Source organism: Myotis myotis, unplaced genomic scaffold (assembly GCF_014108235.1).
Source record: "Myotis myotis isolate mMyoMyo1 unplaced genomic scaffold, mMyoMyo1.p scaffold_m19_p_16, whole genome shotgun sequence".
Taxonomy (NCBI): domain Eukaryota; kingdom Metazoa; phylum Chordata; class Mammalia; order Chiroptera; family Vespertilionidae; genus Myotis; species Myotis myotis.
The window spans coordinates 24,345,251-24,353,928 of record NW_023416320.1 but is presented as its reverse complement, the minus strand read 5'-3'; positions in this window follow the sequence as shown (position 1 = coordinate 24,353,928).

Here is an 8,678-nt window from a genome sequence, read left to right as displayed (position 1 = left end):
CCCTCTGGTATCCTTGTCCAAAATAAATATTCTTATTAATCTCTCATATCTAACATGAGGAAATATCAAACTCAAATGGAAGGATATTCTACAAAATAAATGGAAAGTGCTCTTTGAAAGTGACACGGTCATAAAAGAAAAAAAAGATGAGAACTGTCACATATTTTAGGAGACTTCAACATGACAAAAATATTCACTATAGGATTCTAAATTGGATCCTGCAGCAGAAAGAGGACAACATGGGAAAATCAGCAAAATTTGAATAAAAACTGTAGGCTAGTTAATAGTATTGTAGCAATGTTAACTTCCTGGTCTAAGCGATTGTACTATTATTATGTAAGATATTAATTAACATTAGGGGAAGATGGGTGAACGGTATGTGAAAACTTGCTCCACTATTTTTGCAACTATTTTATAAATCTGAAATTATTTCAAAATACAAAGTTAAAACAACATACACTTATATCTTTTTAAGTGTACTGAACAAGATTTTTTTTTTTGCCTGACATCTTCAAATACCTATAATCTCTTTTAAATTCTCTGCATTAGTTTTTCCCTTTTGTAATCTAGATTTTCTACTTAAATACAGTGATCCTCTTTTTCTCACTTTCATCCATGCTTTTTCCTGCCTTGATGTACAGCTACTTATTTTTCAATTGCCCTCCGATTTCTACTCTACAGAGAGACCCTCCTGGTTTATATACGACCAATTTCCTGCTAGATGGAGACACAAAACCTGTCATTATCCTCATTCATAACACACCCAAGTGCCTGCGGGTGAAATCACCAAAGCCTTAGATGGGAATTTATCTATCTTTAGCCTGTATGAGAGACTTAAAAAAAAAAATGTCATTTAATCTCAACATTTTAATACTAAGAACAAAACAAGCTCAGGCTGGTATCTTGACCTTTAAGATAAGAGTTTCACTAAGGAATGCAAAACATTTTATGGCGTCAAATTGTGGTAATTTGACCTGGCATGTTGGGCAAGTGCTGTAAGACTTATTTTTATGAAGGGATAAAATATTGAGCCTAGAACTTGAGTATTTCATCCAACACTTACAATAACCTGGTGGAGCCTGTCTTTTGACCTTCATTTTCCTGCCTTTATTAAGAGTTCCAAACACTCTCCCTTTTTAGAGATTTCTTATCTGCCGGTAGATAGACAGGAGGCTATTGATTCTGAGAAGTCAGCAGAGAGGTCTTTGTCCATCTTGTCTCCGAGCTGCGGGTGAATGAGGTGTGGAGGTAGGTTATGGGTTTGTTCGTCACTCGTTATGAATAGCTCAGATCCACTTCTCAAAAATAGGCTTTCAATTTATGTTTGCAAGGCATTTGTTCTTGTTCTCAAGGGGACAGGCTATTTTTCTCTTCTCTTTGATGACGTGTATTATATCATAAGCACCACTTCAAAGGAATAGTTGGATCAGGCCACATTGAAAAATCCCCAGTAAACTGCCATAACTTTAAAACTTTTCAGTACAGTCAATCTTTTTCAAATGCTGAAGATAGGAAATCTGGCGATTTTTAAAAAATCAGCAATTTATCCCCTGAAGAGAACTCTTGCCTTCTTCTCACTCCTAGTTGCTGGCTTATTCTAAGAAATCTTGCTTATCTTAAAAATGTTGACCTAAGAGTGAGCCAGCAGGAGCTAGCTCCAGATGGAAGAGATGAATATCCAGAGTGTGGGCTTTGTACATAACTGAATAGACCTACCTCTGAACAGTTCATATCATGCTGTACTCTTCTGAGAATCCTTGGGTAATGTAACTACAGCTATTGCAACCTAGTAACTCCAAGGCAAATACCATCTAATTTTCAAATGGAAGGTTAATATTTTTCTCCACCAGAACAAAGTGTAGAGCAATGAATAAAATCTATAAGATGATCATTGCAGATGCAGTTTCTTACATTGTATGGCTGGCCCATCTATAGTCAATGCTAAGGAGTTGGGCCTTTTGGTGAGAAGAAAATATGCTATCTTTGACGGATTTCAGCAGGGGTGTGAATTGACCTGATTTCTGGTTTGATAATCGCACTCTGGTTGCAGGATAGAGAATAGATTCTATCTAGGGGGATAGGATTGGAGTCAGGGATAACGTTTGGGCAGTTGTAGAAATCCTGGCAAGAGCTGTTGTGGGTTAAACACGATGATGGTAGTGGGAGGTGAGCAGAAAGGAATAGATTCTTTAAATACCAAGTATCAGACTGGACTTACCATTTAACATGTGATCTTTTGTTTAACATGTGACAATTTAATGGGATGTTTCATTCCTTTGTAAAATAGTGGTTATAAATATTCTTTAATGGATTCTTCTAAGACATTAGAGAGCAGAGCACCGAGCACCCACCAGTTCTCCTCTGGGCCATTGGTGTTTGTCCTTAAACCTACTAGTAACCTAAATGAAAGTCCAGAAAGGGAAAAAAACATAGAATTCATCCTAGTAGCCTAGAATTCTGGATGTTTGAGCTCTCCTAATTTGTAGAGAGAATTAAACAGTATGTGGTCATTGATGAAACAATTCACTATGATGGATTCATTTTTCTAGGTTAGGCTCTGGGTCATGATGTCATGAGGCATGCTGCTTTTCTTCCTGAAAGTTAATGGAAGCTAAACAGAGAAAGAAAGGCCATCTCCCCCTTTACGTAGCTAATATTTAAGTGTACTACCATCCCTTTCAAGAAATAATTCTTTAGGTAGAGGAAAAATCTTAGTGAAAAGGATGGAAAAGAGCATATTTGTATAATTTTCCCATTACCTTCTCATTCATTTCACAAATACTGGTATTTATTATTTGTACAATATAGTGCAAATACTATTCAAGGCTCTGGAGATACGGCAGCAAACAAAAAAAAGAAAATTATCTTTGCACTGTAGGTGCCTATACTCTAAAAGGTAGACAAAAAAACAAAACAAAACACAAACAAGATGCGTACGATTGAAACAGCTAGGTAGCAAAGTAACGGCGTGAAACTATAATGGGGTGTAGCTGTGTGAGACAGAATGAGCAGGGAAGGTCCCTCTGAGAATATCACACAGACCAATTTGTAGAGAGTCATGAAAAGAGTCTTCTAGGTAGAGGGGATGGCTAGTGCAAAGGCCCTGGGGTACTAAAAGAGCTTGACAAGTTCAAAATCTAGAAAGGGCTATGATATTTAGCTAAATAGGACAAATGAGGAGAGTGGCATGGAGCAAATCTGGAGAAGCAGCTCGTCAACACCAGGAATGAGAATAGAAATGAACAGGAATATGGTTTAGAAACTGAATGAAAGGAGTGGAGTCTTCTTTCAAAAGAAGATGGACCTAATCGATTATTGTTGATGCTTTAAGCCACACGTGTGCTTTCCTCCTAAACTTGAAGCTGCCCTGTAAGAAGGAACAATAAATATTTTAATCTGTAGATATTCAACGTGTATACACGTGACACCTCAACCTCTGTAGTTTGGTGCCATGGTGTAAGAGTTGTGTTTTCTACCTCAAACTTATCTCCACTGACTTTACTCAGAAAAATCTCCTCTTTGGGAGGCCATGGGAAGACACTTTCCATATGCAAACAGGGTAATTATTCAGTAAAAATGGCCCAATTTAGCATAGACCAACATGTTAAGTATTATCCATTCTCCCATGGGGTTTTTGTACAAATAAAAAAATTTCCCTTTAGTTTATAAATTCATGTGGATTTGAAGGCAAATTTAATCTGGAAGGTTCTGTCTCATTTACATTTAGCTCATTACCATCATTCTTGTACAGTGGTTTGAAGTTTAAGAAACCTACTGAGACTTATTTATTTTTAAAAACACACAATTATTTAATTTTAAAAACCCTTTAAACTCACTTTGTTCTTAAGAACAGGAAATTATGATCTTATAAACATAAATAAACAGGAAAGCCCGATGCTAAGCATTCAGTTTGTAACATAAGAAGTTATTATGCTACTGTAAGTTTCAAATTAAATAGATTCACACATCTATGATATAATGAGCAATGGTGTCTTTTATGTAAAGTAGAAAACGATATTAAGACATAAGAATTTCACAGTGCATATTTTGGGTAAGGCACTTTAGCAAGTGGCAGATAATACACCCAGAGTGGGCTAAAACAAAGGAAGAAATTCATTGATAATGGGACTGCAAAAGTCAGAGGGAAAGAGTCTATCAGGGATGGGAGAATTTAGAGACCCATGTCATCAGAACTCTGGGTCTTTGCCTCTCCAAGCTTTGACTTCCTTTCTTGGTTTCATGCAATGACAGGTTGGCTTTAAGTAACTTAAAGCCAAGTGCTTCTAGTTCCGCCGAAGTCCCATGGGAGGTTAAAGACATGTGCATATGCCCCATCTTGATAATTGTACCAAAACTCCCAAATGACTGAGAGTCAGGAGTTCATTTCTGAGCTAATCACGGTGCTTGAAAGATATGATTATCTGATTGGCGTGGCCCCAGTTATGTTCTACCCATGGAACTAGGGATTTGAGTGAATTTTGCTTGAACCTCAGGGATAAAAATGGGGAAGTGATATTCTAGAGAAAAATTGGAGAGTCAAGCAAATGATCCATCAAATAAACAAAGCCAAATATGTCCGCCATATAACCTACTGCACCCATTCATCTAATGTTGGAATCCTTGGCTTGGGAAAGGGAAGTAGTGGTCTGGATCGACGTCCCAGTTTTGTCATAAATTACCTAGGTGGTGTGGCCAAGTCCCTTCACTTCTCTGCGCCCCAGTATCCCCATTTCTAAAGGAGGGGACTGAACGCAATGCTCTCTCAGTTTGCTTCCAAGTCTAAAATGGTAATGATCTCGAGCTTGCCAAATGAGAATGGGAAGATTCTCCTGGCCTAAGATTTCATGGAAAAGAAAACGGAAGCAGGCCCAGGTGCAAGGCAGAAAAGGGAGCCAGCGGACCCTGGACCATAGAGTGAAGGAAGCAGAGAGAAGGCTCAGGGGAGCGAGGTCAACTCCAGGACAGGCCCTCTCTCTGCAGGCCCAGGAGGGCCCTCTGGTCTCTGCTCAGTACTCTGATGGAGTGCTCTGGAGCACTGGTGATAGTTGCCATAGAGAGCGATAAATAGACTGTTGTTTGGTGCAATAACGTGGTTTCTGCCAGAGAGTTCACACTCAAAATAAATGTTATATATGGCTCCCATCAGCAGGGCCTAATCCAGAGGAAAAAATGTGTGTTTTCTGAGGTGTTCTAAGAAAGTGCTCTAATTCTAGATGTCTGTAATCTCTCATCTAAAATCCTTAAAGTGTTTTGTACTTCAATTTTTTTGTTATTTTAAAAAGAAATGCAGAACATGTATCAGATATTACCTAAAGTGGGGTACAAAATAGCACCCTGTAATCATCTCTATCAATATTTCTGCTGGAAAACATCTGAATGTTTACATTGTGAGAGAAAGAGTAAAAAGACTCTCCTATTAAGTTCTGGCCAGGTTTTTGAAAAACAAAACAAAACAAAATAAAACAACAGAAGCACTAAACTCAGTCTCCAGAGCTCAAGATAGAATCCTGAGAATTAAGTTCTATCAATTATACCTCACTTACCTTCTTTGTGCGTTTCTTTTTCTCCATCGTGTACTCTGCCACTACCTTAATTCTGAACTTCACCATCTCTTGCTGGGATTCCTCAATGGTCGTCTCACTTCCCAGTTACCACTCCCTACAAGCCATTCTTTCCATCAGCATCAGAGAAATCTTTCGCAATCAAAAACCTGACCGCGTCATGACTCTGCTTCCAACCCACGGCTTGCCTCACCCTCAAGATCAAGCCCAACACTTCTTTATGGAAAGACTATACTGCATGTCACCTCGCCTCTAATTTTTAGGCTCAGTGGCAGGTCCCATGCGGGGCCCCAATTAGAGGAACTAGTTATAGTTCTTCCAGCAATCTCAAGTCATTTTGTTCCTTTGCACACAGCATCATGTCACTTTCTAAAACCTCTCCAGCCCTCCAGTGCCTAAACAATTCATATTCGTGGTTCAGATCAGTTTAGACACCTGCTCGCCCAAGAATTTGTTCTGATCATGGGTGGTTGGGACCAGCATCGTCCTCGGCACCCCTATAGCACTGTATTCACAATCCGATTATAACATACCTATGATATCTACTGTTTTTCATAGGATTGTGAGCTTTTTGTGAGCAGAGGTCAAGAAATTTATATCCTCACTGTCTTACACACACACACACACACACACACACACACGCACACGCACGCACGCACACACCTCTAGTTTGCTGGCTATCCCCAGTCTCTCCTCCTTCAATTTGTCCCTGTACATTGCAGCTAGAATAATGCGCTTAGTGTTCCTTACAGATTAAAATATTAAACACATAGCTTATCATCCAAGGCCTGCTATAATTTGTTTCGTCAGCTCCACTGTGACCTCATTTGCTCATTATCTCCTCATGAAAAGCCTTTGGCTCATGATCCGGGGCCCTCCTTGAGCCGTCTCTTATCTGCACTGGTATAATGATGACAGTTCTTATATCACAGGGTTGTCAAAAGGCTGGATGAAACAATATACAAAAAACTCCTAGCACACCACCCTGACCTACAGTTGCTCTTGGTATTATTGTGGCACACATTTAAAAACACACATTACACCTTTCAGACACTTGCATTATTATCAGTGTCTATGTAGTATGCCAGCATCATCATTCTTTAGGATTCCCTGAAAATAAAAGAGTTTATTAACTGCCCCAGTCAGAGTGGCTCATTTGGTTGGAGCACTGTCTGGTGCACTGAAAGGTTGCCGGTTCAATTCCCAGTCAGGACACGTAAATAGGGTTGCGTATTCTATCGAGTCAGGGCACATATGTAAGGCAACTGGTCAATGTTTCTCTCTCATCTCTGTCTTTCCCCCCTTCTCTTTAAGCATGTCCTCAGCTGAGGATTTTAAAAAAAAGAGTATACCAACCAACACATAAATGCCAATCATCCATACAGGAAAACTAGATCAATAGTTATAACTCAGTTCTTTGCAATGACTAATCCCAGGTCTTACCAACCAAGTGATGTCATGCACATAGTCCTTAGTCTTGCTGAGTTTCACTGCGATTTCCAATAGTGAAGCAGCCACTCAAAGGCATTAGCTTGAAGGTCAAAAAATTTGCTTTGTGTTTTAGCTGCTGGGGTCTCCTCAGAGGCTAACTCCATCTCACTTTGGATGTAAGAATTTGCAAAGATCTTTGGTTACCCCTGGGGTTGGATGTGTATAGTGTTAAAGGGGATGACCCCAGCCTTTGGTGCACTCACTGAGAGGGGTAGTTCACCTGTTGATCCATTATAAATGTACCGGTGTTTAAATTGCTTGAAATTGGGTCATAAAAACAATGCTGTTCTGTAGAAAGATACTGGAGTCTGAAAACCTGTTTTATGAGATTTATTTAGAGTTGATGGTGTGGTCTGTTAGCATCAGTTTATTTCTCAGTAGAATGTTAATATCTGCCTTCTTAGAAGCTTGTTGTAAATAACAAATTATGTTTGTGAAGGTGCTTAGTTTAAATTGACAGTTTGATTTCTGCGTGCAATTTGCATATATAAAACAGTGCAATATGCAGAGCACCTAAGAAAGATTTTAATTATACCTGTGGTATTTCCTGCAAACATTATTTCTTTAAGACCAAATTAGGTTCCTTTCTAGGAGGTAACTATCACATATACTCATAGTCAACTAGAAATATTAAGAGAGTTGCTATTTCTTACTATTTTTGGTGTTGGTATTCCCGAAGGGAAAAAAGGCATATAGAAGAAAGGGATTTTATATGAGAGAAATTTGAAGTATATGACTTTTTGTGAATGAAAACAATTCTTTTTTTTTTTTTTTTTTTTAATTACAATCTAGGTTCTGGCTTTATTGTAGTTCAAAGGTTATAAAATCCTAAATTTCAGTTTCAGAAGTTACCTCGGCCTTGTATTATAATGATATATATTTTTTAAAAATAATTTTTATTTCTTGAAGTATTACAAAGAGTATTACATATGTCTCCTTTTCCCCCCCCTTTGACATTCCCCCGGCCTCCCCTACCCCCTAGTGTCTTGTGTCCATTGGTTATTCTTATATGTATGCATATAAGTCCTTCAGTTGATCTCTTAACACCCCCTCCCCAACCCTCCCCAGGCTTCCCACTGTAGTTTGACAGTCTGTTCAATGCTGCTCTGCCTCTGTATCTACCCCTGTTCATCAGTCTATACTGGTCCCCATTATCTGTCCCAACCTCACCGGGGCCGTTTCGTCCTCACCAAGGCTGTCTTGACCTCACTGGGGCCGTCCCTACCTCACTGGGGTCATCCCTACCTCACTGGGGTCATCCCTACCTCACCAGGGCCGTCTCAACCTCCCTGGGGCCATTTCAGCCTCACCGGGGCTGTTTCAACCTCACCGGGGCTGTCCCAACCTCACTGGGGCCGTTTCAACCTCACTGGGGCCGCCCCGACCTCACCAGGGCTGTGTCAACCTCACCGGGGCTGTTTCAACCTCACCAGGGCTGTGTCAACCTCACCGGGGCTGTCTTGACCTCACTGGAGTCGTCCTGACCGCACCAGGGCCGTTCCGACCTCACCGGGGCCGTGAAAACAAAATTTGAATTTTCCTCAATACTGAAAACTGGGTGGCTTGATAAAACCAGATTTATTGGGGCTAATGTCTGCATTACCATAGCAAAGCAAAGGCTCCACT